At 39.7% G+C, this 7,143-nt stretch overlaps 1 pseudogene; it reads right to left on the bottom strand.

Moving 5' to 3' along the window:
• Positions 1-654: 654 nt before the first annotated feature.
• LOC108532280 (serine/Arginine-related protein 53 pseudogene) lies at positions 655-1,661 on the bottom strand (annotated as a pseudogene).
• Between the last annotated feature and the right edge of the window lie 5,482 nt (positions 1,662-7,143).

Here is a 7,143-nt window from a genome sequence, read left to right as displayed (position 1 = left end):
CGAGGTGGGTGGATCACAAGGTCAGGAGATCGAGACCATCCTGGCTAACACAGTGAAACCCTGTCTCTACTAAAAATAAAAAAAATTAGCCAGGCAAGGTGGCGGGCGCCTGTAGTCCCAGCTACTCGGGAGGCTGAGGCAGGAGAATGGCGTGAACCCGGGAGGCGGAGCTTGCAGTGAGCTGAGATCCGGCCACTGCACTCCAGCCTGGGTGACAGAGCGAGACTCCGTCTCCAAAAAATAAAAAAAGAAGATACATACACATATGCCTTTGGCATCCAGATAGACAACCTGGGTCCATTAGGCATCAATAGGGAGCTCTGGAAATTGCAGTCTACTGCAGAACACGTGCCACACCCAGATAATCTTTTTTAAAAATCTATAATTAGCTTTATTAACAGTGTAACATTTTCACAAATTCTTAAATTTTATGTTTTAATTTTCATAATATTACAGTTTAAAACATACAGCTTAAAAACAAGCATATTAATTCAAATCAACAAATATTCAAGCCTACATGAAAGAAGAATGAGATGAGATTACCTTTTATATAATCAGCTGAATTCTTTTATGGGCAAAAGTTAATATTGGTATTTAAAAACCTAAATGTCTAATGTTTCTGCTGGCCATCCAATCCAACCATATGTATATTACTTAGGCCACAGGATTGCCCATTAGTCTTTCTTGTCAGAGAGCAATTAGCCTCTGAATCATTTTTGCTCAGCACTAGCTTTCTCTATAAATAAATTTGGATAGGCCAGGGAATTGTCATCTTGGTACTTGATAGAAGTAGGGATGCTGCTCAGTTGTATTTCGTTTTTCAGTACTGGGTGGATCAACACCTGCTAATGCTGGTCCTGATGTTGAAGTTGCATATTTTGCCTCACTAGGTTCCACTAACTTTTTGACTTCTTAATTGATCAGAATGTCTGCTGAACAAAGGAATCACTTTCAACAGCTTCCATTTCTTTTACTGTTTTCACTTGTTCTACCAGGGTGGCTTGATCTTCCTTCTTTCTTCTCTTTGCTTCTTCCTCATTTCTTTCTTTGGCTTTCAATGCATCATCAACTTTTGCAGCAGCTTCAAGAACCAGCTGTAGTCTGGCTTTGGCCTGTTCAGCTGGTGGCAGATGTTTTAATCCAGCTTTGATGTTTCCAGATTCCCAATGTTTAATGTTATGTAATCTTTGTCCTTCCCTTATCTTTCCCCTTTTCTCTTTATCTCTACCTTTATGTTGTTCTTTATCCCGAGAACAACTATGCATTCTTCTGTGGCTGGACCTTTCACTGCTCTGACTGTGAGAACGTGGACAAGGCCTTCACCTAGATCTTCTTATTCTGCTTTTTGACCTAGACCTCTTAATTCCATAGGATTTCCCTCGACCCCTTGAACGACTTCGAGTTAGTTTCCTTTTAGAGCCATGAGATCCACTCCTTGATTGATGCCTGCGTCTTCTATCATAAGAATGTGAATGAGGCCGAAGATCTCTGCACCGAGATTTGGACTTTGATCTTGATTTCCTTCCTTCTTTCTTTCAGCTGTATATTCTCCTATCTGAAGAACTCCTCGTTGAGGACCGTCTACAGTGCTTTTTTTTTTTTTCCTCTGTCTCTCTCTCGGTTCTGCTTTCTTCTACAGTATTTGATGACCAGCGTCCCATTTCTATAAGCTGGGTCCAAACCTTTGGGCTCACACCTTCCTTTGACACGCAAGCGCCGCAGACCCTGAGAGGTTTCTTCAGATCAGGGTGCCGCTGGCATCCACTAAACTTCCTTCAGTTTAAGCTCAGCACCTTCCCGAGAATCATTTCATTTTATCTTTCATTTTGTAGTGAGAAGAGGCTTCAGCATGAATAGGGACATGCAAGGTGTATAAAATAGAATGGAGTTGTGAATTAGATAATATGAGGGAGAAAATTATAAAAAATATAAAGCATTTTAAAGACAAATGCGTGTTACACAAAACCAGGAGATGACTTCATTTTAAGAGGTACCTGCTGGTCTTAGAAGCTTTAAGTGGTTTATAACCTAGTCAACAATAAGTGGCAGATCAATTGAAAATATGTTTGCATAAAGTTCTTAGTTCAGAGGCAAAGCTAGGATGCTACACACAGCAACATTGGAAGGGAAAGAGCTTTTGAAATCCAAGTCTGGGCATTTGCTCTAATCAGAGGTCAACAGCTTCTCTGCCCTCCTAACCCACTCCCCTGCCAGGTGTCCTATCTCCCAGACCACACATTAGCAGATATAATATCTGTCATTCTGGCTTCTCATCATTCTCTTTCCAGAAAAATCCTGACATGATTTTATCTGCAAGATGGAGATTAAAGGAGAGAGCATCACATGTCTTATATTAATCACAAAAACTAGATGGGTTTTATTTCAGGTGCTAATTCTTTTGAGAACACAAGGGAACCTTTGATCTTAATCTATTTGATGTGCTTTTAAGTAAAGGAGCATCTTATGTTTACTTTGAAAGTGTTTTTTACTTCAGGCTTGATCAAACATTACATTTTGTTCCAGAGAAAAACTCATTTCGAACGCAGCATATAGTATAGAATTAGACATCCCTAGGCTTGAAGCCCATCTCAGCCATGAACTACCTTCATGACCTTCAGCTAGTTACTTTTCCTCACTCAGCTTCAGTTTCTTCATTTATAAAGCAAGTGCCACAACATCCCTTTTTGATTTTCTTAATCTTGTCTACACGTCTACAAGTAGCCCTTTTGTTACTAATTTTTAACTAGTGCTGGCCATTGGAATGACCTGAGAAGCCCATGTCTCACTCTCAGACGGGGGGAATTTTGGTTCTAATGGCAGTCATGGTTGAGAGTCCACTGTGTTAAAGTCTCTTCATTTGAAGTATCTGATGTGAATTCTATTTTCTGCTTAAACCCAGACATAGATGTTAAGTTTTAAAATTACATCTTACAGTCATTCCCACTACATACTCATTGAGTGCTTACCATGTACAGACTCTGTGATAGACTATGGAAATACATTCAAAGAAATTCCCTGTTTTTAAGAACTTTATCTAGTGTTTAGAAAATGCATTTAAAACTTATAATTAAAATACTATAGACCTTGGCTTAAAGGATGCACCTTGTTGTCTGTAATCATATTTGTAGTTATATATTGCTTTGAAAATACACTGTAGACATTAAGAAAAAAAAGGAAATAAAAAGTACATGAATCATGAAGGAGAAAATTAAATTGTCTTTGTTCACAGATGACATGATTGTCCATGTAGAAAATCCCAAAGAACTGGCAAAACAAACAAATCTAGAACTAATTAGTTCTAGATTATAGCAAGGTTGCAGGATACAAGCTTAATACGTGAAAGTGAATTCCTTTCCTATATACCAGCCATGAACAATTGGAATTTGAAATCAAAATACAACACCATTAATATTATTACCAAAAGAGAGAGGGAGAAATATGTATTATGCTAACAAAAGAAGTAAAAAAGGTATGTGAAAAAAACTACAAATCTCTGATGAAATAAATCAAAGGAGATCTAAATAAATGGAAAGACAAACTATATGAATGGATAAGAAGACTCAATCTTGTTATGTGTCAGTTCATCCCAATTTGATCCATAGATTCAGTGCAATCCTAGAAAGCTACTTTGCGGATATCTGCAAACTGATTCTAAGGTTTACATGAAAAGGCAAAAAGATGCGATAGTCGAAACAATATTGAAGAAGAACAAAGAAGACGGACTCTCCTTGACTTCAAGTCTTTCTATAAAGCTACAATAATCAAAATAGTGTGGCATTGGTGAAAGAATAGACAGATCAAAGAAACAGCATAGAGTATTCAGAAATCAACTCATACAAATATAGCCAACTGATCTTTGACAAAGGGGTAAAACCAATTCAATGGAGAAAGGGAAAAGATAGTCTTTTTAACAAATGGTGCTGGAGGCCGGGCGCGGTGGCTCAAGCCTGTAATCCCAGCACTTTGGGAGGCCGAAACGGGCGGATCACGAGGTCAGGAGATCGAGACCATCCTGGCTAACATGGTGAAACCCCGTCTCTACTAAAATACAAAAAACTAGCCGGGCGACCTGGCGGGTGCCTGTAGTCCCAGCTACTCGGGAGGCTGAGGCAGGAGAATGGCGGGAACCCGGGAGGCGGAGCTTGCAGTGAGCTGAGATCCGGCCACTACACTCCAGCCTGGGCGGCAGAGCGAGACTCCGTCTCAAAAAAAAAAAAAAAAATGGTGCTGGAACTGGAGTTCCTTTTGAAACAGAAAAAGAAAGAATCTAGACACGACATTACATCTTTCACAAAAGTTAGTTCAAAAAAAATCACAAATCTAAATGTAAAATGCAAAACTATAAAACATGTAAAAGGTAACATAAGGAAAAATTTAGATGACCTTCGTTTTGGTAATGAGTTTTAAGATATGATGCTAAAAACATGATCCACGAAAAAAAAGTGTTAAGTGGGACTTCATTAAAATTAGAATCTTCTGGGCTGGGCATAGTGGCTCAGGCATGTAATCCCAGCACTTCGGGAGGCCAAGGTGGCAGATCACAAGGTCAGGAGATTGAGATCATCCTGGCCAACATGGTGAAATCACATCTCTACTAAAAATTCAAAAATTACCTGGGCATGGTGGCATGCACCTGTAGTCCCAGCTACTCAGGAGGCTGAGGCAGGAGAATCGCTTGAACCCAGGAGGCGGAGGTTGCAGTGAGCCAAGATTGCACCACTGTACTCCAGCCTGGCAAAAGAGCGAGACTCCGTCTCAAAAAAAAAAAAATTAGAATCTTCTTATCTGTGAAAAATACTGTTAAAACAATGAAAAGACAAGTCACAGACTAGGAGAAAATCTTTGCAAAACACTATTGGTAAAGGATGTGTATCCAAAATATGTAAAGAACTCTTTAAAAATTCACAATTAAAAAAAAACCAGCCCAATTAAATTGACAAACCATCTGAACAGACACCTCACCAAAGAAGATATATAGCTTAAAAGCAAGCATAGGAAAATATGCTCAACATCATATGCTGTTAGGTGATAAAGCTTGGATGCTTGTCCTCTCCAAATCTCATGTTGAAATGTAATCCCTGTAATCCCTAATGCTGATGGTGGGGCCTCGTGGGGAGTGTTTGGGTCATGAGGGAGGATCCTTCATGAATGGCTTGGTGCTGTCCTCACAATAATGAGTGAGTTCTCACTCTGTTCACGTGAGATCTGGTTGTTTAAAGAGTGTAGCCCCTCCCCACTCTCTCTTCTGCTCCCACTCTCACCATGTGATGCCCCGTTCCTCCTTCTCCTTTCACCGTGACTGTAAACTTCCTGAGGCCCTAACAGGGGCAGGTACCAGTGCCATGCTTACTGTGCAGCATGTATAACTGTGAGCCAATTAAACCCCTCTTCTTTATAAATTGCCCAGCTTCAGATATTTCTTTATAGTGATGCAAATGCAGCCTAACACATCAGGGAAACACAAATTCGAGCAATAAGAAGACCCCTATTAGAATAACTAAAATCTAAAATACTGATGATACCAAATGCCAGTAAAGATGTGGAGTAACAGGTACTCTCATTCACTACTAGTGGGAAAGCAAAATGATACAGCTACTTTGGGAGAAAATTTGGCAGTGTTTTTACAAAGTTAAACATATTCTTCCCATACATCAGGCAACCACACTCCTTGGTATTTACCCTATGAGTTCAAAACTTATGTCTACCCAACCTGCACACGAATGCCTACTGTTAAGTGAAATAAGCCAATGTGAAAAGACTATGTAATGTATGGTTTCAAAGGGATTTGGGAAGCACAGGAGGAAGAGGAGAGGGATGAATAAGGTGGAGCACATGGGATTTTGAAAGCGGTGAAACTATTCTTTTTTTTTTTTTTTTTTGAGGTGGAGTCTCGCTCTGTCTCCCAGGCTGGAGTGCAGTGGCGCAATCTCGGTTCACTGCAAGCTCCGCCTCCTGGATTCACGCCATTCTCCTGCCTCAGCCTCCAGAGTAGCCGGGACTACAGGCGCCCACCACCATGCCCGGCTAAATTTTTTTTGTATTTTTAGTAGAGACGGGGTTTCATCGTATTAGCTAGGATGGTCTCGACCTCATGACCTTGTGATCCACCCGCCTCAACCTCCCAAAGTGCTGGGATTACAGGCGTGAGACGCTGCGCCCGGCCGAAACTATTCTATATGGTATTATAATGATGACACATGGTATTATGCGTTTGGTCGTAGAATGTACAACACAAGAGTGAACCCTAATGTTAATGATGGACTTTAGTTAATAGGAATGCATCAATATTGGTTCACCAATGGAAACAAATGTACCGTTCCAAAGCAAGGTGTTAACAATAGGGGAAACTGCTAGTTAGGGTGGGGTGGAAAGAGTGGGCTATATTTACTTCCTGCTCATCTTTCTATAAACCTAAAACTGACCTAAAAGTAATGTGCATTAACAAAAAATACGCTGCAGAAGTATCACAGGCTGCATTTAATAAAACTGCTTCTCATGAGTATCTAAGACTTTTTTAAAATTACTAATAGAATCTTATTGATTAGAAATAATAAAATATAAAATAATGGTGGGACAAGGAATCATTAGTGGTCCTTTCCTTCTCTTTGGAGTAGGAAGCCATGGTATGTTCTGGAGGCCAGAATGTTCAGAGGCAAATTTCGAGTTGTTTGGGTTGTGCGTTAGCTTTCCCACTGAGTACAAATGTTCCATCCAAATGCATGGGGAGAATTGTTGCCCCGAATTTAGTGTTTGGAATTACTAGTAAGACTCACTAGGAATTACTACTAATTCATGCAGGCTTGAAGTTGGACGACATGAAAAGCAGGTAAGATGATTTTGGGGAAGGTTTCATGAAAGTCTTTCCATACAGACTTTATTTTCCTTAGCTGCAAACAAGGGAGACAGAATAGATGATGTGGATGATTCATCTTAACTCAAATTATATGAATGATTGATATTCTGGGCACAGTAGGAAAAATAATGTAAACCATCTTTATGAGATAATGAGTTTTGTACTTGAGTTATCACTCGGGAATGGAATATAAAATTTCTCATCAACCAATCCCTGAAAAGCAGGGATTGGCAAACTTTTTCTATAAAAGTAAAAGACTTGATAGTAAATATTTTGGGTTTTGTGGACTC

The sequence above is a fragment of the Rhinopithecus bieti genome, unplaced genomic scaffold (genome assembly GCF_001698545.2).
Source record: "Rhinopithecus bieti isolate Rb0 unplaced genomic scaffold, ASM169854v2 scaffold_9919, whole genome shotgun sequence".
NCBI classification, from domain to species: Eukaryota; Metazoa; Chordata; class Mammalia; order Primates; family Cercopithecidae; genus Rhinopithecus; species Rhinopithecus bieti.
The sequence above is the reverse complement of the archived record's forward strand: the minus strand, read 5'-3'. Positions and strand labels throughout refer to the sequence as shown.